Here is a 24,108-nt window from a genome sequence, read left to right on the forward strand (position 1 = left end):
TTTTGCAAATGCCGGAAACAAACATTTGGCATCCTGATAAGGTGAAAGTACAATTATAGTATACGAGAATAATCTAAAGACAGATATGATAATCTTAACATGTAATTTTATCAATTGAAACGTGAGATAAAAGTTTGTCAAATCATTTTCATACCCAATACCGTGATATAAACATATCTTCTCTAATTATAATTTATTAATACTTTTTTCTCTTCAGGACCAACTTTCCGAACATTATATACATTTCTGCATTCTTGGTGTTGAAACAGCTATATTTGCAGCACAATGGTTATTGACTCTGTTTACAACGTGATTTCCATTGTATCTTGTATTCCACATTTTAAATGTTTTCAACTTTCACGGACTCGACATTCTCTTCCATGTAACTTTATGTGCGTTGTTTATAGTAAGTTGTTCTTCGCATATACGTCTAGATAAAATAATCATTTTATTATGGCAAATACGATTTTCTTTTGTAATCTATTTACTGTTATCCAAAAAGGAGTTATTACAAATGGATTTTGAAAGAATTTTAAATTAGTTTAAAGTGCATTTACCTAACCGTTGCAGATATGTAGAAATACCACGTTATCTAATGGAACTGGCCTATTCCGTTACATTAAAGAAATTGGAGACATACGAAGCAGAAATCATAATATTGAAATGTAACTTTATACATTATGCTTGAACGAATTAATTATGTATATAGATATTTATGAATATTTCTACAACCCATTCGAGGAATCATACTTGTTTTACACATTACTACAAAGCCAATATCTGTCAGTGTGTATTTCCTCTCTATAATGAATATAGAATTGTTTATTGGATAGGTTTGACATGTACAAATAGTTTCTTGAACATTGCACTTAATTAATGAAGACAATTTTTCAAGAAACTTCTCAGACAATATTTGTGACGTGATAAATATTAATTAATGATCCCCTACCAACGCATAGAATTAGAATATAAATTTAATGTTATATATTTTTTTTAATATAACGAATAACAGTAATATAATAAACAATAGAAATGCAGTAATTAGTACATATTTTATTCTTGTTTAATTCCAGCAATACAAAAGATACTAAGAAATGTAGTATTTGTTTAATAAAACAATACGTGACAACACGCTTTCCATGAAGGATATAAGACACCATTCGTTAAAGCCAGACCATCTTTTCTCCAACAAAGATGTGACAGTGAATCTTTTATAATTGCGTTAAGAGTAAATAGAAAAAAAACATAAAGAAAAGAAGAGGACCAGAGCCTACTTCCACGTATAAGTTAATTGATTATAGTAGAATGCTAAAGTAAATTCTTAGAAAACTTTTCTATCGCACCTATTTCGTTATCATTCCTATTTATCCTTATTTACCCTTTCAATAGTTATTATTTAAAAATCTCGTGTACGATCTTTTTGAATAGAATTACATTTATTTTACATCAGATTAGCGTCATTCTCGCGTCTATTTTCTGTCTGTTGTGCGGTTGCTAACTTTAGTTGTGTTTGCATGCCTTTCAGTTTTATATTAGTTACCTTTTAGTTGCTTCTTCGATGATACTAGAATCGTCATAGTTGCATTTTACCTTCGATTTGTTGATTTAGGGTTGAATATGTGTTACGTTGTTTTACGAGCATCATTTAAATCAGAATACAATCCGAATATAACGAAATACGAACATGTTACACTGCTAATTATATTTCAACATATAAAAGGTTTGGATATAGTAGATTTCTAAATTAATCCTCAGAAAACTTCTCTATAGCACTTATTTCGTTTCCTATTCAATTTATTCCCATTTTTTCTCCCTTTTATAATTATATATAACTTTCGGATAGGACCTCTGAGAGTAGCGTTGCATCTTGTTTGCTTCTTATTTGCGTCTGCTGTACGTTTAACCGAATTTCTAGTGTCTGCATGCTATCTAATTGCCTTTTTTAAAACTCTTCATCACTAATTAGTTGCGTCTTTCAGCTTTACAGTTGTATTTTATATCTCTTGTTTATGTATTCGTTGCGTAATGAAAGGATTATATTTTGGATCGCATTCCAACTTGAATATATCAAAATACATACATTTTACTTTTCCGGTTATACAGAAACAGGTAAATAGAATAAGTATAGTAGATTAATAAAATAATTTTCTTGATAGCTTTATCATCGCATTTATTTCGTTGTCATTCGTATTTAAACTTATTTACTCTTTCGTTAACAATTATTTATAAGTTTCGGTTAGAATATTCGAGAATAGGTTTACATCTGGTTTGCGTCTCGGGTGCGTCTGCCTGCTTTATTTGTGTCCGGTTTGTTACACTTACCTTTCAGTTTCTTCTCAGTCGCTTCATTGTTGCAATTCCATCTGTATTGTGTCAATTTAAGAATATCTTCTGTATCTGATTCGAACTCACATTCATATAATTACGTACATTTTCCTAATCATATTTCAACACATTAATAAATGGTATATAGTAGAATTCTAAAATAATTCGTATGAATATTTTTATATCGATCGTATTTAGTTGTCCTTCTTATGTACATTAAATTATTATCCTATTAATAATTATTCATTTGTATCGGGTTGGATCTTTATGTATAGGTTTGCATCACGTTTGCGTATAGAATGCGTCAAGATTGCTACTGGTGTGCGTTTACTTAATTTATTAGTATCAGGATGCGTCTCAGTTTCCTTTTACTTATCTCTTAATTACTACGGTGTTGCGTCTGTATTTGCCACAATTACATTTTTCATCCGATTGGCAGAGACTGGCTTGCGCCTGGTAGTATTATTTCGATAACATATTCTGTATGTGATTCCAACTCTAACATATATATGTACGTACATTTTGCTTATCATACTTAAACACATAAATAGATTGGATGTATTATGATTTTATTATAATTCCTAAGAGAAACTTTCTACCGTACATATTGACTTATATTTTCTGTATATTTTTATATTTTTTGCTATTTATTATTATTTATTAGTCTTTTTGAAAACTTTTGAGAATATTGTAGCGTTTAGTTGAGGTCTTTCTCGCAACAACGTTTTGTTTTGGAGTTTGATTGCTTGCTTAAGTAGTACCTGTATGCGTTTTACTTGCCTTTCTCCTAATTCTTAGTAACTTCATAGTTGCCTCTGTAAAGATAATAGTCGCATTTATATTTGTTAGGTTGCATCTGCATTGCGTTACATTAAGTATATATGTTGAGTCAGATCCTAGTACAAAAATATAAAAAGCTTATACTTTACACTGCTAATCATACTCCAACAGATAAAGTGGTTGGATATAGTAGAATTCTAAAGTAAATCCTTTGAAAACTTATCTATATCGTTTAAAATGTTGTCATTCCAACTTACACTTATTTTCTAGTATTTAATTATTATTTATAAATTGCAGGTAGGATTTTTAAGAATAGGGTTACGTCACGGTTGCGTCTAGTTTCGTTTAGCTTGTTTTTTGTGTTCGTTTGCTTGTACCTAGTCGCTTCCGCATTCACATCAGTTGCCTTTTATTTACTACTTAATTTCTTCTGTTAGCGATAAAATTGTACATCACTTCAGATCGTATTCGTTGCATTATTTCATGAATTAATTTTGAATATGATTTCAAATCTCGTTTTATCAAATCTCGATTTTTAAAAAAGAATTTTATTTAAATAATCCAACAAAGATTCAATCGAACTCAAACTGTAGTATGTAAAATGCTACTGTGACACTTCCAGGCGCAACTAAGAAGTAACTAAGAGGTAACCAGAAGGCAACTGATACGCATGCAGGTACAAATAGTACTGTCAAACCCAATCTAGGCGCAAATTAGAAACGATCCAAACGCAAGCAAAACGCAAACGTGATCAAACTCTGTTCTCATAGGATCTTCTAGGGTCTTATACGTATTAAATAATAGTAGTGTAAATATGAATGACAAGAAAATAAATGCGACAGAAATATCTTTTAAGAAATAATTTTAGAATTCTATTATATACTATCCATTTAAACTTTGAACATTTTTCATAGATAATCATAATTAATCATATAAATATATTGGAAATAGAAGAATTCCATAATGATTCCTCAGATAAATTTTCTATCCGACTTATTTTGTTGTCTTTCTTATATTAACATACTTATTCTTCAATTAATTATAATTTGTAAGTTTGGGGTGGGACTTTTGAGAAAAGGGTTACTACATGTGTGCGTCTGGTTTGCGACAGGTGTGTTGCTTTATTTTTGTCTGCATGCGTTTCTGTTGCCTTTTAGATACCTCTTGGATTCTTTTTAGTTCCATCGGTGAGCGTCCTTTTGTATTTTGCAATCGATTGATTAAGTTTGATTTGCTTCTTTGTTGCATTATTTTGAAAATAAATTTAAAAACTGACTCAATCTCAAAAATATGTAAGAACGTATATTTTACACGTATTTTCAAACTTCACCGAACAAACAGGTCGCAGATATAGATGTAATAGATAGTGGAATTCTAAAATAATATCTTAGAGTTCTATTCTATCGCACTTATTTCTTTATTATTCCTATATTCTTATTTACTATCTTATTAATTATTACTTATAAATATCAGGCTGAACTTTGAAAATAGGTTTACATCACTTTTACGTTAGGTTTACCTATGGTTTGAGTAAGGATTTCGCCTGGTTTGCGCCTAAGGAGCGATCGTTTGTTATAATTTTGTTTGCGTGCGTTTCAGTTGCCTTTTATTCACCACTTAGTTTCATTTTAGATGAGCCAGATTTTGTCTTAGTTTCATTTTACTTTCGAATTGTTGAGTCAGGGTTGCGTGTTGGTTCCTTTATTTTAAGAGTATCATTTGAATCTCATTCCAATCGGAAAGTAACGAAGTATGTATATATTACACTGTTTATCATATTTAAACAGATGAAAGTATATGGTATAGTTTACTTGAAAATTAATACTTGGAATACTTTTCTATAGCACTTATTTCTTTGGCCATCCTATTTATTCTTATTTGTTCTTCTTTTTATAAATATTTGTAACTTTCTGGTAGGAGCTTTGTGTTTAGCGTTGCGTCTCGTCTTCATCTGGTTTGTTTCAGCTGTTCGTTTTATCGAATTACTTGTGTCTGCATGCATTTCAAGTGCCTTTTGGATAGCTCTTACCTTCTTCTTACTTTAAGCCTCCCTTTGGATTTTACATCCCTTGGTTTTTTCCGCGTTGCATAATGCGAAGATTATATTTTCAATCTGATTCCAACTTGAATATGTCGAAGTAGATGTAGTTTACATTACTAGTTATTCTTTTAAGATGAAAGTATGAAATATATACGAAAATAATAAAATAATTTCTAGGATAACTTTACCATCCCTTTCATTTCGTTGTCATTCCAATTTATATTTATTTATTCACCTGTTAATTATTATTTATAAGTTTCGGTTAGAAAATTAGGGAATAAGGTTTGTCATGTTTGCGTTTGGTTTGCTTCCGGGAAGCGCTTGATTCTATTTGTTGAATCTGCGTCCGTTCCAGTTGCCATTTTGTTAACACTTTATTACGTATTACTTACGTCTGTATGCGTCATAGAAGTATTTTACATGGGATAATTTGAGTCTGGGGTTGCGTTGCTTCCAGAATATATTTTGAATCTGATTCAAATTCGAATATATCGGTGTACGTTCATTTGAAATTTCTAATCTTACTTCAACAGATGAATAGATACGAAATAGTAAAATTCTTAATTAATTCTTAGAAAACTTTTCAATCGCACTAGTTTCGTTGTCATTCATATATATTCGGACTTGCTCTCCCATTAATAATTATTTATATCTCGTGTAGAACCTTTGATAACTGAGTTGCGTATCGTTTGGAGTTGATTTGTTTCAGATTTGCGTCTGTATTGTGTCTTTTCTGCGACTGGTGTGTGTTCACTTGTTTCAGATGTGTCTTCATGTGTTTTAGATGCCTTCTAGCAATCTGTAATTTTCTACTTAGTTCGTAGCATCAGTAAGTGTAACAATTGCATCTCTCATACGATTTGTTGAGTCTGTATTTGTAGAGTCTTTACATAGTTGCGGTATTTCAGAAATATTATAGAATTATGTTTTAACTCGAATATATAGATGTATGTAACTATCATATTGCTAATCATACTTCAATAGATAAAAGTTTTCATATATTGGAAATTTAAAACATTTTCCCCCTATATTAAGATACCCCTATATTAAGAGTTTCCAAAACTGGGTTAGCTGGATCTCCCTTGTCATATATATGGTAAAAGCGATCCTGGAATAATGAGCCAATGCTGACTTGATGTAACAATAACAACTATTATAAATACGACATACATGTCTATTAAAAATATTTAGTAGATTCACAGGCAGAAGAAATGGTTTGATGTCGTATAATTATTTAAATCAATTTTATATAAATTTATTGTCAAATTAATATTGTATACCATTTCAAATTAACGCATATTGCTATGTTTCACCTCACGTCTAGTGTTATCAGGAAAACCAATAAATGTTTCGTCTACAATAATTATACACCGTTGCTTCAATATTCGTAATATTCATAATCAAACAACTATGCGTTACTAAATTAATCCAACCTTTGAAATACTTCCTATCCTTAGGAACTGTACTACTTCATTTTTGCCAACTTCCTCCTTTACTTCCACGATAATTTCATGAATAAATACATGAGAATTAAATGTTTCATCGCCTGAGTCATAATTATTATAGTCAAACACTGTTAATTAATTTGTCATTGGTCGTTGTGTTCTGAGGAAGGATTTAGAAAAAGAATCTGACTCTTGTCCATCCTGCGTACAAATGATTAATTAATAATGAATTTTGTGGTAATCGAGAAAAGCAATGTAATTGATTTTAATATAACACTTACTGCGCTTGGTATATCACATCTAAAAACATGATATTGATAAATAGCAGTTTCCACGCTTTTACAATGAGACCATCTGAAAGTAAAGCACGCGGGACAAAGTCCGGAACTTTCTCCACGTGAATAAATTGAAATTAATAATATTTCATATTGAGCATTTATTTGCTAAATGAAAACATCGTATAAACTAGACAAATGAAGATAATTATGTATTTTAATCAATCGTAAAGTACGTTTTATTATATCGTAATTAAAAAAAGAACTTCCACTTCAATTTTCATCTTCAGCATATCGAACTTTTATCCTAAAAGATCCTTGGGATCTACTTTGTACAAAGACTGAAATTTTAATACCCAGTTTAGGATATTGTTCGGCATTTAAAATATTCATATTACGTTGTATTTCACTTTATGATTTTGGTGCATTCACTGCTGCAGCTCCCAGATACGTAACACGATTGAAAATTATGCATTTTTGTTGATCATACTGTAATTTGTTTAATTCTAAAACAAACATATTTTCCTTTTGCGACGATTAAATTTACTTTTATATCAAATCTACTGAATCTGCTTAGACGTAGAATAAATACATATACTACCATTCCTCTTTAAAATCATTTGGCTTCATAAATTCTTGCATTTCTGTAGCATTTATACAGGAACTAACTTTATAAAATTTCCTCTCTCCCCTTTTCTTAGCAGTTTGTGGACCAGGATACGTTACATTTTAATCTCTACACACCGTTATTGAATCTTCCCTTAACACCTTCAGACATTTGAATGAGTAAATAAACAATCATATATCTTGTAATTTTTCATATGATTAACTCTCTTTTCATACCTCATGAAGATTACTTTGCAGATCATCGAAATTTTTGCTATTGACAGTTTTTAACATCGGTTTGACAAGTAACCTTCTTTGTACTTTATTCACTCAGGAATTCCTATTCATCGCTGCTACCAACTGACTCCACAGTCTTGACAATAATACTAAACTACATATTTATATCTGGAATGAACGTGTTCTATATGTTATATTCACATTGTAAAACCTGATAAAGCATTACGCTCAATTGGCTAGAATTAAATGAAATATTATGTAAAAAAATGAATAAAAGTGGAAGAAAACAGGGCAACGAGAAATGCCTCTATTTATATTATTACTCGAACATGGTGATAATATAACTCCCTAATTATTTAGACAGAATTTTAATATTTTAGGCTTAAAAGTCCATAAAAAAACATAATGAAACATTATGGTGTACGATTCGACATTCATTGGAGGTAAATAAATACGATGAGACAAAGAGAATTTTGTAATTCTATCACAGTCACGATGAGAATTCATTCATAGTATGTTAAAACGATAGAAAATAAAGAATTAATGTTTCAATACAAATCTAGGAAAAGAAAATTGTGCTAAATAATGATTGCTTGTGCGAATTTTTGTACGACATAATGGCACGAATTGCTAACCAACTCAAAACAACGATATTTATCTTATTCCCAATGTCTTGAATCATATTATTCGCATTGTTTAAAGATCCTTTCAGAAATACGCAACATTCTCTAAAATATACTTCAAGTTCATCTCCTATTATGTCTCCAAATACAAATGGTGATTATTATCTTCAGTTTTACTATTAGCTTATTATTGAGTAGAATCAATATTATTGTAACTTTCGCTTGGGCGTTCGGATGCGATTGAAGGATCTATCGTGGACTTCGTTTTATTTCCTTGAAATTTCGATTAGAATATCTCGCCAACGCTAATTTTATAGTAGAGTCAGCTTTATTTTAACACACACGTCAGTATCGCGGAAGTGTTTAAAAATCCTAACAAGGATTATACTTTCATTGCCTGAAATTCGAAAAGCACGAACGATCGTGCTTAATAATCCGTTATATCTGACGGTGAGGATATCGGACAGCTATCAGAAAGAGCGGTTCACTACATTTCCTGTTAGTAGGGCAAATCGAAAAGCACCCCAATCAGAAAGGCATCGAGCATCGATATCGCGGTAGGTGGATTTTAGAGTTGAGTCAGCGTTAGCGCGTGAAACTCCATATAAAGCACCATACACGTAGTAAGATTAACGTCGATATTTCTTGGGAAATCTAATTGTAAATTATGTAATGCAAGTACTATCGTGCCAATGGTTGCATGTCATTACGCATTTTCATAATTTTTCCTTCTAATATCTTAAGAGACATTAAAATACTCTTATTTTACAAATCTAATCATATTACATTAAGTTAAGTAATGATTAAACGCAAAAGAATTCTAAAATAACTTCTTAGATAAATATTCTGAAAAGTTGCGTCATCTTATTAGTTTTATTCATTTTAATGTTCTCTTAATTATCTTAGTAATTAATTTAATATCTTGATCGTATAAAAAATTATTTCGTTAAAGGACAACGGTGGAAAAAATTAAAACAAAACGTGGCTCCGAGCTTGCCTTGAGTGAAATAAGTTTTCCTTTGTCATAGCACGACCATCTCCTTTTCACCAACACTAGATAATGATACTTTCAGAATCGGCGTAAGAGAGAAGAAGACGAAGTTAAGAGAAACGAAAAGCGAAGACGAGACTGCTCGACGCTTGGGTTGTTGCCACATAGAATGAATATGACCTTCCATCGTTCTCAGTTGTGATCAGCATTCGACCCTGTCAACGGCTGTTCTTAATATTCACCTCTCGAATTTTTGCCGTTAAGTACTGATAATTTAATTTTTCATTTACATTAAAATTCTTCTTATCTGAAAGTGTTCAGCATAATCATATATATTTTATTAATCGTATGTTTTGCTTTTACCTTCACTAAAATTTGTTCGTTCTTACATGGTTTCAGTGAATAACCGTTTATTAAATAGTATTCATTTCAAATTATATTATATATTTACATACATTAAAATATTGGCGCGAAGTTTATCGAGGAATGTATCGAGAGTATGCACGGTAAATAATATTCCAAACGTTTTTACGGTGTACAGAGTGTAGAAAAGCAACGATAAATATTCGTACGATGGTTATCAGCTTGACAAGCATTTGTGCCGTCCTCGATGATTTCAACTAATTGGTAGATTTCTCCATTATAAACACCTTTCATATAATAATTCGTAGTTAAGCACACGACATATAAGAAGTTACGAACACAAATTTAGACATGGTTGCATTTAAAATATATTCAGGGAAATGTAATCGGTTCGCTGAAAATTTTTCCAATCGAGAAGAAAGTCACGTAGAACTCGTAATAGAAATGCAGTAATTAGTACATATTTTATTCTTGTTTAATTCCAGCAATACAAAAGATACTAAGAAATGTAGTAGTTAATAAAACAATACGTGACAACACGCTTTCCATGAAGGATATAAGACACCATTCGTTAAAGCCAGACCATCTTTTCTCCAACAATGATGTGACAGTGAATTTTTTATAATTGCGTTAAGAGTAAATAGAAAAAAAACATAAAGAAAAGAAGAGAACCAGAGCCTATTTCCACGTATAAGTTAATTGATTATAGTAGAATGCTAAAGTAAATTCTTAGAAAACTTTTCTATCGCACCTATTTCGTTATCATTCCTATTTATCCTTATTTACCCTTTCAATAGTTATTATTTAAAAATCTCGTGTACGATCTTTTTGAATAGAATTACATTTATTTTACATCAGATTAGCGTCATTCTCGCGTCTATTTTCTGTCTGTTGTGCGGTTGCTAACTTTAGTTGTGTTTGCATGCCTTTCAGTTTTATATTAGTTACCTTTTAGTTGCTTCTTCGATGATACTAGAATCGTCATAGTTGCATTTTACCCTCGATTTGTTGATTTAGGGTTGAATATGTGTTACGTTGTTTTACGAGCATCATTTAAATCAGAATACAATCCGAATATAACGAAATACGAACATGTTACACTGCTAATTATATTTCAACATATAAAAGGTTTGGATATAGTAGATTTCTAAATTAATCCTCAGAAAACTTCTCTATAGCACTTATTTCGTTTCCTATTCAATTTATTCCCATTTTTTCTCCCTTTTATAATTATATATAACTTTCGGATAGGACCTCTGAGAGTAGCGTTGCATCTTGTTTGCTTCTTATTTGCGTCTGCTGTACGTTTAACCGAATTTCTAGTGTCTGCATGCTATCTAATTGCCTTTTTTAAAACTCTTCATCACTAATTAGTTGCGTCTTTCAGCTTTACAGTTGTATTTTATATCTCTTGTTTATGTATTCGTTGCGTAATGAAAGGATTATATTTTGGATCGCATTCCAACTTGAATATATCAAAATACATACATTTTACTTTTCCGGTTATACAGAAACAGGTAAATAGAATAAGTATAGTAGATTAATAAAATAATTTTCTTGATAGCTTTATCATCGCATTTATTTCGTTGTCATTCGTATTTAAACTTATTTACTCTTTCGTTAACAATTATTTATAAGTTTCGGTTAGAATATTCGAGAATAGGTTTACATCTGGTTTGCGTCTCGGGTGCGTCTGCCTGCTTTATTTGTGTCCGGTTTGTTACACTTACCTTTCAGTTTCTTCTCAGTCGCTTCATTGTTGCAATTCCATCTGTATTGTGTCAATTTAAGAATATCTTCTGTATCTGATTCGAACTCACATTCATATAATTACGTACATTTTCCTAATCATATTTCAACACATTAATAAATGGTATATAGTAGAATTCTAAAATAATTCGTATGAATATTTTTATATCGATCGTATTTAGTTGTCCTTCTTATGTACATTAAATTATTATCCTATTAATAATTATTCATTTGTATCGGGTTGGATCTTTATGTATAGGTTTGCATCACGTTTGCGTATAGAATGCGTCAAGATTGCTACTGGTGTGCGTTTACTTAATTTATTAGTATCAGGATGCGTCTCAGTTTCCTTTTACTTATCTCTTAATTACTACGGTGTTGCGTCTGTATTTGCCACAATTACATTTTTCATCCGATTGGCAGAGACTGGCTTGCGCCTGGTAGTATTATTTCGATAACATATTCTGTATGTGATTCCAACTCTAACATATATATGTACGTACATTTTGCTTATCATACTTAAACACATAAATAGATTGGATGTATTATGATTTTATTATAATTCCTAAGAGAAACTTTCTACCGTACATATTGACTTATATTTTCTGTATATTTTTATATTTTTTGCTATTTATTATTATTTATTAGTCTTTTTGAAAACTTTTGAGAATATTGTAGCGTTTAGTTGAGGTCTTTCTCGCAACAACGTTTTGTTTTGGAGTTTGATTGCTTGCTTAAGTAGTACCTGTATGCGTTTTACTTGCCTTTCTCCTAATTCTTAGTAACTTCATAGTTGCCTCTGTAAAGATAATAGTCGCATTTATATTTGTTAGGTTGCATCTGCATTGCGTTACTTTAAGTATATATGTTGAGTCAGATCCTAGTACAAAAATATAAAAAGCTTATACTTTACACTGCTAATCATACTCCAACAGATAAAGTGGTTGGATATAGTAGAATTCTAAAGTAAATCCTTTGAAAACTTATCTATATCGTTTAAAATGTTGTCATTCCAACTTACACTTATTTTCTAGTATTTAATTATTATTTATAAATTGCAGGTAGGATTTTTAAGAATAGGGTTACGTCACGGTTGCGTCTAGTTTCGTTTAGCTTGTTTTTTGTGTTCGTTTGCTTGTACCTAGTCGCTTCCGCATTCACATCAGTTGCCTTTTATTTACTACTTAATTTCTTCTGTTAGCGATAAAATTGTACATCACTTCAGATCGTATTCGTTGCATTATTTCATGAATTAATTTTGAATATGATTTCAAATCTCGTTTTATCAAATCTCGATTTTTAAAAAAGAATTTTATTTAAATAATCCAACAAAGATTCAATCGAACTCAAACTGTAGTATGTAAAATGCTACTGTGACACTTCCAGACGCAACTAAGAAGTAACTAAGAGGTAACCAGAAGGCAACTGATACGCATGCAGGTACAAATAGTACTGTCAAACCCAATCTAGGCGCAAATTAGAAACGATCCAAACGCAAGCAAAAGGCAAACGTGATCAAACTCTGTTCTCATAGGATCTTCTAGGGTCTTATACGTATTAAATAATAGTAGTATAAATATGAATGACAAGAAAATAAATGCGACAGAAATATCTTTTAAGAAATAATTTTAGAATTCTATTATATACTATCCATTTAAACTTTGAACATTTTTCATAGATAATCATAATTAATCATATAAATATATTGGAAATAGAAGAATTCCATAATGATTCCTCAGATAAATTTTCTATCCGACTTATTTTGTTGTCTTTCTTATATTAACATACTTATTCTTCAATTAATTATAATTTGTAAGTTTGGGGTGGGACTTTTGAGAAAAGGGTTACTACATGTGTGCGTCTGGTTTGCGACAGGTGTGTTGCTATATTTTTGTCTGCATGCGTTTCTGTTGCCTTTTAGATACCTCTTGGATTCTTTTTAGTTCCATCGGTGAGCGTCCTTTTGTATTTTGCAATCGATTGATTAAGTTTGATTTGCTTCTTTGTTGCATTATTTTGAAAATAAATTTAAAAACTGACTCAATCTCAAAAATATGTAAGAACGTATATTTTACACGTATTTTCAAACTTCACCGAACAAACAGGTCGCAGATATAGATGTAATAGATAGTGGAATTCTAAAATAATATCTTAGAGTTCTATTCTATCGCACTTATTTCTTTATTATTCCTATATTCTTATTTACTATCTTATTAATTATTACTTATAAATATCAGGCTGAACTTTGAAAATAGGTTTACATCACTTTTGCGTTAAGTTTACCTATGGTTTGAGTCAGGATTTCGCCTGGTTTGCGCCTAAGGAGCGGTCGCTTGTTATAATTTTGTTTGCGTGCGTTTCAGTTGCCTTTTATTCACCACTTAGTTTCATTTTAGATGAGCCAGATTTTGTCTTAGTTTCATTTTACTTTCGAATTGTTGAGCCAGGGTTGCGTGTGGGTTCCTTTATTTTAAGAGTATCATTTGAATCTCATTCCAATCGGAAAGTAACGAAGTATGTATATATTACACTGTTTATCATATTTCAACAGATGAAAGTATATGGTATAGTTTACTTGAAAATTAATACTTGGAATACTTTTCTATAGCACTTATTTCTTTGGCCATCCTATTTATTCTTATTTGTTCTTCTTTTTATAAATATTTGTAACTTTCTGGTAGGAGCTTTGTGTTTAGCGTTGCGTCTCGTCTTCATCTGGTTTGTTTCAGCTGTTCGTTTTATCGAATTACTTGTGTCTGCATGCATTTCAAGTGCCTTTTGGATAGCTCTTACCTTCTTCTTACTTTAAGCCTCCCTTTGGATTTTACATCCCTTGGTTTTTTCCGCGTTGCATAATGCGAAGATTATATTTTCAATCTGATTCCAACTTGAATATGTCGAAGTAGATGTAGTTTACATTACTAGTTATTCTTTAAGATGAAAGTATGAAATATATACGAAAATAATAAAATAATTTCTAGGATAACTTTACCATCCCTTTCATTTCGTTGTCATTCCAATTTATATTTATTTATTCACCTGTTAATTATTATTTATAAGTTTCGGTTAGAAAATTAGGGAATAAGGTTTGTCATGTTTGCGTTTGGTTTGCTTCCGGGAAGCGCTTGATTCTATTTGTTGAATCTGCGTCCGTTCCAGTTGCCATTTTGTTAACACTTTATTACGTATTACTTACGTCTGTATGCGTCATAGAAGTATTTTACATGGGATAATTTGAGTCTGGGTTGCGTTGCTTCCAGAATATATTTTGAATCTGATTCAAATTCGAATATATCGGTGTACGTTCATTTGAAATTTCTAATCTTACTTCAACAGATGAATAGATACGAAATAGTAAAATTCTTAATTAATTCTTAGAAAACTTTTCAATCGCACTAGTTTCGTTGTCATTCATATATATTCGGACTTGCTCTCCCATTAATAATTATTTATATCTCGTGTAGAACCTTTGATAACTGAGTTGCGTATCGTTTGGAGTTGATTTGTTTCAGATTTGCGTCTGTATTGTGTCTTTTCTGCGACTGGTGTGTGTTCACTTGTTTCAGATGTGTCTTCATGTGTTTTAGATGCCTTCTAGCAATCTGTAATTTTCTACTTAGTTCGTAGCATCAGTAAGTGTAACAATTGCATCTCTCATACGATTTGTTGAGTCTGTATTTGTAGAGTCTATACATGGTTGCGGTATTTCAGAAATATTATAGAATCATGTTCTAACTCGAATATATCGATGTATGTAACTATCATATTGCTAATCATACTTCAATAGATAAAAGTTTTCATATATTGGAAATTTAAAACATTTTCTTAGAAATCCTTTATGTCGCACTTATTTCGTTTTCATCACTACTTCTACTTGTAATTTATTTTTTTTCACATCTACTCGCTTATAAATTATTAAATATAATTCTCGGACAGGTCATTTGAGAAATGGATTGCGTGACGTTTGCACTGATATTCGTCAGGTCTGTCTCTGTGCTTCTTCTGGTGTGTGCGTTTGCTTGCTATAATTATATCTGGGTGCATTTCAGTTGCCTTTTAGTCACCTTTTTCTTGCTCTTTAGTTGCGATTGTTACCGTTATAGTTGAACTTTACATTTGATTGGTTGAGTCCGAATTGTATTTGTGTTGCGTTATTGTAACTTTTTCATTGAATTTCATACCGACTCGAATATATCGAAAGCACATACATTTACATTTCCAATCAAAAATCAACAAATAAATAGATGTTCTTTAGTAGAATTCTAAACTAATTTCTTAAAAAACTTCTCCATGTAACTAATTTCTCCATATTTACTATCCTATTAATTAATATTTATTATTCTCACGTAGGACTTTTGAGGAAAGGGTTGCTTCTACTTTACGAATTCTATTGCACTTATTTCCTTGTCATACACATTTATTCATTTATCTTCAATTAATTATTTTTTAAATGTCTCGGGAAAGTACTTTGAGAATTGGGTATCGTTTGTGTTTGGTTTTTGTTAGTTCTGCGTCTCGGATACGTCAGGATTGCATCGGTGTTGAGATAGAGTAGCTTCAGAAATGCATCTGGGATTCATTAGAGTTTCTCAAGGGTGGAATTATGTTTAGTATATATCTTGAATATGATTTCAAATCGAACATACTCAAGTACTTATATTTTGCATCTATCATCAACTGATTAATAGAATGAACATAAAGGAATTCTAAAATTATTTACTAAAAAACTTTTCTATCGCACTCATATAATTGTCATTCCTTTTTATGCTTTTTTATTAACTTATTTATAATTATTATAAGTCTCGGGTATTACCTATTTAATATATGGTTGTGTCAGATTTGCGTCTGGGTAGCGTCGGGATTTCGTTTTATTAAGAATAGAGTTTGAATATAATTACAATTCGCATTTATGTAGGGCGAAACATTTTACAATGCAGATAATACTCCAACAGATAAATAAATTGGAAATAGTAGAATTCTAATATAATTTGTTAGAAAACTTCTCTATCGCACTATTTCCTTGTCACCTAATTATTTTTATGTTCTCCTCTATTAATTACTATATACTTTTCTCGGGTAGGAACTCTGAGATTAGGGATGAGTCACAATTACGTCTTGTGTGCGCTCGCTCGTATTATCTTTGTCTGCATAAGTTTCAGTTATTGTTTGTTACTTTTTAGTTGCGTCTCAGTTGCGTCTCTAAAAATCGCAGTTGCATCTAACAAACATTTAATCGCTTCAGGATTGCATTATTTCACAAATTATATTTTGAGTCTTATTCAAACACTTATAAATCAAAAGATATACATTGAAAATTTCTATGTATTCTTCAAAAGCTAAATAGTTTAGATACGGTAGAATTCTAAAATAATATCTTTTAAATCATTTTTATCTCTATTACATAGTTGTTATTCCTAATTAGCTTTAATTAGTCACCTATTAATTATTGTTTATTAGTCTCGGATAAATCCTTTAAAAATGGTGTTACGTCACTTCTACGTCTGTATTGTATCTGTAGTACGTTTTCGTCCGGATTTTGTGTGAGTCAAGTTTGCGTCTGGATTGCGTCTGGGGTGCGTTTGCTCATATTAATTGTGTCTGCATGAGTTTGCTTCCGTTTAGTTACCCCTTAGCTTCTCATTTGCGTCTGCAATCCTCACAGTTACATCTTACATCTGTTTATTTGGGACTGCATGGCATTTTCTATAATATATTTTGAATCTGATTCTAGCTCGAATATATCAATTTACGTTCATTTAAATGTTCTAATCACATTTCAACAAACAAATACATTGGGTATAGTAAAATTCTAAATATATTTCTTAGAAAACACTTTCGTACGTACTTCTTTATCACTCATATTTACTGACCTGTTTATTATTGTATTTAAATATCGGATAGGACCATTGTGAATAGGGTAACGAATTCTTTGCGTCTGATTGGCGTCTGATTTACGTCTGGTTTTGTATCGCTTGTTGTAGTTTTGTCTGATTGCTTTTCTGGTGTCTTTCAGTTACTTCTTAGTGAGTTCTTAATTGCGTCTCTAAGCTTCATAGTCACATTTTACTTCCAATTGTACCAGAGTAGGACCATATTATCTATTAGAATCGTTGAAAAAAGGATTGCAACATTTGTGCGTCTGATTTGCATCTGTTCTGCGATAGCTTGCTATATTTGTATCTGCATGAATTTCAGTTGCTTATAGTTATGTATTATTTGCTTCGTATTAGCGTGTGCTAGAGTCATATTTGTATTCTACATCCAAATGGCTGTGTCCGGTTGCATCTAGGTTGCTTTATTTTAAGAATATTTATTGAATCTGATTCCAACACGAAAATATAATAGTACGTATATATTAAACTACTAATCATATTTAAACAGATAAATATATAGGATATGGTAGAATTCTTAAACAGTTTTTCAGAAAATTTTTCTAACGCACCTACTTCGTAGTTGTCCCTACTTTCTCTCGTTTACTGTCCTATTAATTATTATTTATAAATCTCGGGTAGGATCTATAAGAATAGGGTTGCATCACGTTTGAATGTGTTTGCGTTTAGTTTGCATCTGTTGTGCGACTGGAATGGACTTGCCAGTATTAGTTGTACCAGTATCCGTTTTAGTTGCCTTTTGGTTACCCCTCAATTGCTTCTTAAGTGCGTCTGGAATCATCACAGTTACACATTATATCCGTTTTGTTTCATCTGGGTTGCGTTCTTTCATCTGGGTTGCGTTCTTTCTATGATATATTTTGTGTCTGATTCCAACTTGAATACATCGAAGTACATACATTTCACATATTTGATCATACTTCAACCGATGAATAGATTGAATATATTAGTATTCTAAAATAATTTCATAGGGAACTATACTATCGAATATATTTCGCTGTCTACTCTTCATATTCATATTTACTCTCATATTAATAATTGTTTATGTGTATCGGTTCTGACCTACGGGAATAGTATTGCAACTTGTTTGTCTGATTTGCGTCTGGTGTGCTATCGCTTGCTACTATTATGTTTGCATGCGCTTGTTTTGCCTTTTAGTTTCCTCGTAATTGTTCCTTAGGAGAGTCTAGATGTATCACTTTTACATTTATATTTGTTTGCTTGCTTTTGCGTTGCGTTATTTCTATAAGGTACTTTTAGTCTGATTTCATATTGAATATATTGTAGTGCGCATATTTTACAATGCTAATCGCACTTCTACAAATAAATACTTTATCAATAGTAGAAATTTGAAATAATCCCATTGAATATTTTTTTACCGCATTTATTTCGTTGTCATGGCTATTTAATCTTACTTAAAGTCCTATTTAACCGTTTGACTGCCGAGAAATGCTTTCGCACTCTTCTTATGTTGTGCCAAAAATGCAAAGAATTTTTTTATGCCAAAAGATTATAAGAAATTTTTTGTGTAAATTTGATTGAATTATAAGTGCTTATTACCAATTTTATTCACAAAATTAATTAAAACAAATTTATGTAAATATCTGGTATTTCTTAATTTTTCTTGTTGGACTGCAATAGATGTAAGCTCATTGTATGAAAAGTGCTTTACATTTTTTCCCATACACGCGCATTTAGTGCCGCAGTTTTGGCATATGTCCGAAAAAATACGTCAGCAGCCAAATGGTTAATATTATTAATAATTCTGGGGTAGGACCTTTGTAAATTTGGTTGCGACATGTTCGCCATTGATTAGCGTCTAGTGTATGTTTGCTTGGTTTAGTTGTGTCTACCTACGTTTTAGTTGCTATTAAATTACTTCTTTGTCACTTCTTAATTACGTGTGTTAGCGTCACGGTTACATTTTATGTCTAAAATGATTAGACCGGATTGCGTCTCTGTTTTATTACTTGAAGAACATCTTTTGAATTTAATTTCAACTGAAATATAACGAAGTAAATGCATTTTACATTGTTAATCATACTGCAACTGATAAATAGATTGGATATGGTAGAATTCTGGAATAATTTCTTGAAAAACTTTTCTATCGCTCTTATGTCGTTATCATTCCTACTTATTCGTAATTACTCTCCCATCAGTTATTATTAATAAGTCACGGGTAGGAACTCTGAGAATATGTTTACAATTTTTTTTCGACAGGTATGTGTCTGGTATGTGTTTGCTTGGTTTAGTTGTCTCTTCGTGCGTTTCAGTTGCCTTTCAATTTTCTCATAGTTGCTTCTTAGTTGCGCCAGTTTACGTTACAGTTTCATTTTGCACACGATTGGTTGACTCTAAATTGTGTCTGCTTTTTTATTTTAATTTTTTGCACTCCGATCAATTCTGGACGTTAGCTACCAGTTACTCAGCGATACTTTGTAACAGAAATGTGCATTTACAGACCCTCGTATTATTTAGTATGGTTTCGGAACTAATTAATACACTATAATGATATTGGACTTACATGAATTGGTTGAAATCGAGAAATGTATATTTGCAAAAAATTAATATTTTATTTGATATAATTTTGTACAGCGTTATAAACTTTGAAACTCTCCCCAAAATGCATTGCAGACTGATTAGCGCACGTTTGACAATAATAAGTAGTTTGACACCTACCACCAGATGTTTTCCTGTCAGAACAAACAATGCAATCCCACTTTTTTTGTCCCACATCAGGAATATGTAGTATATTCTCTAATCTATTGTCTGCAGACGATGTGAATGGACGCGTTTCTAGAATCACGAAAATCACCCTTCAACTGGCCTTGACAAACTTGTGGTGCGTAATTGGCGTCTTATAATTTGTTTGTTTTGAGATACGATAATTAATGTAAGAGTTAATTACACACATTTCCAACTTTCAAGAAATCCGTCATGTTGCGGTGTGTGTTCTTCAGAACTACTATCAATATCTACACACTCTCTTCGTCACCTTGTTGCTTGGACGATATCATATTTATGATTATAAATTTCACTATACAATGCGTGCTATGTTATATACCGACATTTCTTCTACCAACTTGCCTTATCCCTTTATTCAAGTGGCGCGTTTGAAGTGCTCGGACCATAGTGAGCACGCATATCGCGTTCTCGTATGACATAAAACTCGCTAACATTTCTTTGTATATATGTTAGTAATTTTATTATATTTTGATTTGATTTCTTGTGCCATTTTAAGAGAAAGCTTCAAAGAAGCATGAATGTTTTAAAAAGTTGCGCTGAAATAACTCAATTACCCGTAATGACTAATCAAATTTAATGTCTCACGAGAGTGGACATCCGAGTGATACGCTAGAATTACGATGTCCCATGAGATGGTACAACTGAGTGTAAAGGGTTAAAAATTATTTTTGAACCTGATTCCAACTTGAATATATATATGTACGTACATTTTCCGTTGCTGATCATAATTCATCAGATAAATAGAAAGGGAATATTAGAATTCTAATAATATTACTTAGAAAACTTTTTAAACGCACCTAATTTGTTTTCATTCCTATTTACTCTGATTTATCTCGTATTAATTATTATGTATAAGTCTCGTTTAGGAACTATAAAAATTGTATTGCGTAGGGTTGCGTCTGGTTTTCGTCTAATTTGCATCTAGTTTGTATCTGTTATGTTTGCTAGGTTTAGTTATCTATGCATGCGTTTCAGATAACTTTCAGTAACAACCTTGTAGCTTCTTAATGACTCCTGTAAGCGTCACATTTGCATATTAGGACAAATAGACTGAATCTGAATTGCATCTGTATTATATAATTTGAAGAATATCTATTTAATTTGATTCTATCTCAAATAAAACGAAGTACGTACACTTTACTTCTCAGAACTTATTTGAACAGATTAATTGATTGGATATAGAACACTCAAAAATAATTTCTTATAAATATTTTTTGCGCATTTATTTTCATTCCTATTTTGTCTTATTGACAAATATATGTAAGACACGGGTAGGACCTTTGTCAGTCGGGTCGCCTCATGCTTCCATCAGGTTTGCATCACTCTTGCGACTTGATTGGATCTGGGGTGAGGTTGCCTTATTTTTATCTGCATATATTTCAGTTGCCTTTTAGTTACCTTTTTGTTACTTCTTATTTGCATCTGTATGCGTCAAAGTTGCATTTTACATCTGTTTAGTTGCATCTGCGTTGCTTTACTTTAAGAAAATATTTTGAAACTAATTTCAGCTGGAATATAGCGAATTACGTATATTTTACGTTGCAAATCTTACTTCAAATAAATTCCACTCTAAAAAATAAATCTTACTTCATCAAATAAATCGATTTGATATATTAGAATTCTAAATTTGTTTCGTAGACATCTTTTCTGTCACATTTGTTTCGTTGTCATACATATTTATTCTTTTTGAATCTCCCACGGATAATGCTTTATACGTCTAGCGTAGGATTTTGAGAATATGGATGAATCTCGTTTATGTCTCGTTTATGTCTGGTTTTCATCTGATTTGGATCTGATTTGCATCTGGAGTGCATTCGCTTCCTATAGTTTTCCCTGCATGCGTTTCAGTTACCTTTTAGTTACTTCTTAGTTGCTTCTTAGTTGCAAGTGTGAGTGTCAAGTTGCATTGTTCAATCGATTGGTTCAGTCTAAATTGCCTCTGTGTTGCGATATTTTAATAGTATCTTTTGAATCTGATTTCAACTCGATAATATCGAAGTTCGAACATTTTACTTTGCTCTTCATACTTCATCTGATAAATAGATCATTTAAAGTAAACTTCTATAATAATTTCAAAGATGGCTTATCTATCGCATTAATTTCGTTGTCATTCTTATTTACTGTTATAGTTATTATTATTTATATATCCCGGGTGGGACGTTTGAGCATAGGGTTCCTTCAAGATTGCGTCAGATTTGCGCCTAGTTAGTCTTATGTTGCTAGTTGCTTTTTAGTCGCATCTTTATGTAAACATCACAGTTGCATTTTATTTACATTTATTTGTGTCCGCCTTGTGTTATTTCCATAAAATATTTTGAATCTGATTTCAATTCGAATATATCGAAATATGGACATTTTACATTGCTGATCATTCCATTTTATATATGATGATTGGCTATAGTGTGATTCTAAAATCACTTCCTGGGATACTTTCCTACCGCATTTATTTCGTTGTCATTCATATTTATTCTTATTCACTCTCCTATAGTTGTTACCTTAAATCTCGTGTGTTACTATTGAGAACAGGGTTGTGTCTCATTTGCAATTGATTTGCGTCAGGTTTGCTTCTTGAAATCCCTAAAAAAAATATAATTAATAATTATATTACATGAAAATATGGGAATAAATAGAGTGACTGAGAGAAGTGAAAAATTATATGTAACGCTACATTATCTTATATAACCATTAGTTGCATGAGCCTTGTTAGACTTTAAAATCAAAAATTAATATATATAAATATCTTATATATAATTTATAATCAATGAATAATTTATATATGTAAAAATCAATAGTTTATAATGTAGATTAATGTTACTGATATACAATTGCAGCATGATTATGATGCTTTATTGCGATTAAATGAATATCGGTAGTGATAATATTCTTTTAAAAATAAATTCTATATTATTTTTAAAAATTTCTAAATTATTTATAAAAATAAATAGATAATGTATCAAAAACTTTAATCTCCGTTCAAGGATTATTACCATAAGATATTATATATTAAGACAACTCATAGACATTGCACATATAGATAAAATAATCCTATTTAAACAAAATATTATAAATGATATAATATAAATACAATATAAGGATTCATGATTTATTTGTATAAATTATTTTCATTCAGATACTCAAGAAAATGCAGATGAGTGCAGTAATAAAGTGGAACAATTAAGAGATACAGTTGCAAGAAATGAGAAAGAAAGACAGTAATTGAAAGCAAAAAGTTAAAAAAATGTTGCAACGTGAGGTACCAGGAGCCGAAGCAGAGGGCTGTCAAAGTAATTTAATTATTGCTGAATAAAAACACTGAATCAGTCATTTGCAAAATGTTTAAGTGCATCGGCATCATGGTGAATCTTTTGTAAATAGATTTGTCAACGTTTGTAAAATGACTATAATGCTGCAGAAGCAACTTTAAATGAAATACAAGTAAATAATTGTTTTCAAATTCTATTAAATTTGTTACATGTAGAAATCATGGTAATACATAAGACACTTTCTACACTCTAACGTATCAAGATGTAACAAATGTAGAGCACGCATATTGTATAAATTTGGTATATTACCAGATATAATACATCTTTTAGAAAATCGAATTGACCCCATGCTGGGTAGAGTACGAGAAAGTGTAAAATAAATAGAATTAGAATTGGTACAGATCAAATTAGCGTATGTGGAAACAGAAAGTAAAAATCAGATAAAATTAAGGGATATATACATGTATGCGTATGTATAAGATATATAATTAAATATTATTGTAGAATTGTTATAAAAATATAATCTAATATAAAGTTAATATAATATAGGATTTGAAACGCCAATTATATGTAATTACTACTGAACTGTAAGTAGCACGTAATAATTGGCCATGAATCAGTGAAATTTTTTTATAAAAAAAAGCAGCAAACGAGTCGGAAATTATAGACCCTTCGTCATTAGAAGATTTAAGACGCGAAAGTACTCTAGGAAATAGCGTATATCACCATATAATAAATTCACGTAGTCACTATAGTCTTAAGGAAATAGTGTAA

At 31.0% G+C, this 24,108-nt stretch overlaps 1 pseudogene; it reads left to right on the plus strand.

Moving 5' to 3' along the window:
• On the plus strand, positions 1–24,108 carry LOC146872126 (rab GTPase-activating protein 1-like; annotated as a pseudogene).

The sequence above is a fragment of the Vespa mandarinia genome, unplaced genomic scaffold, assembly GCF_050613455.1.
Source record: "Vespa mandarinia isolate Hongniang unplaced genomic scaffold, ASM5061345v1 scaffold_47, whole genome shotgun sequence".
Lineage (NCBI taxonomy): Eukaryota > Metazoa > Arthropoda > Insecta > Hymenoptera > Vespidae > Vespa > Vespa mandarinia.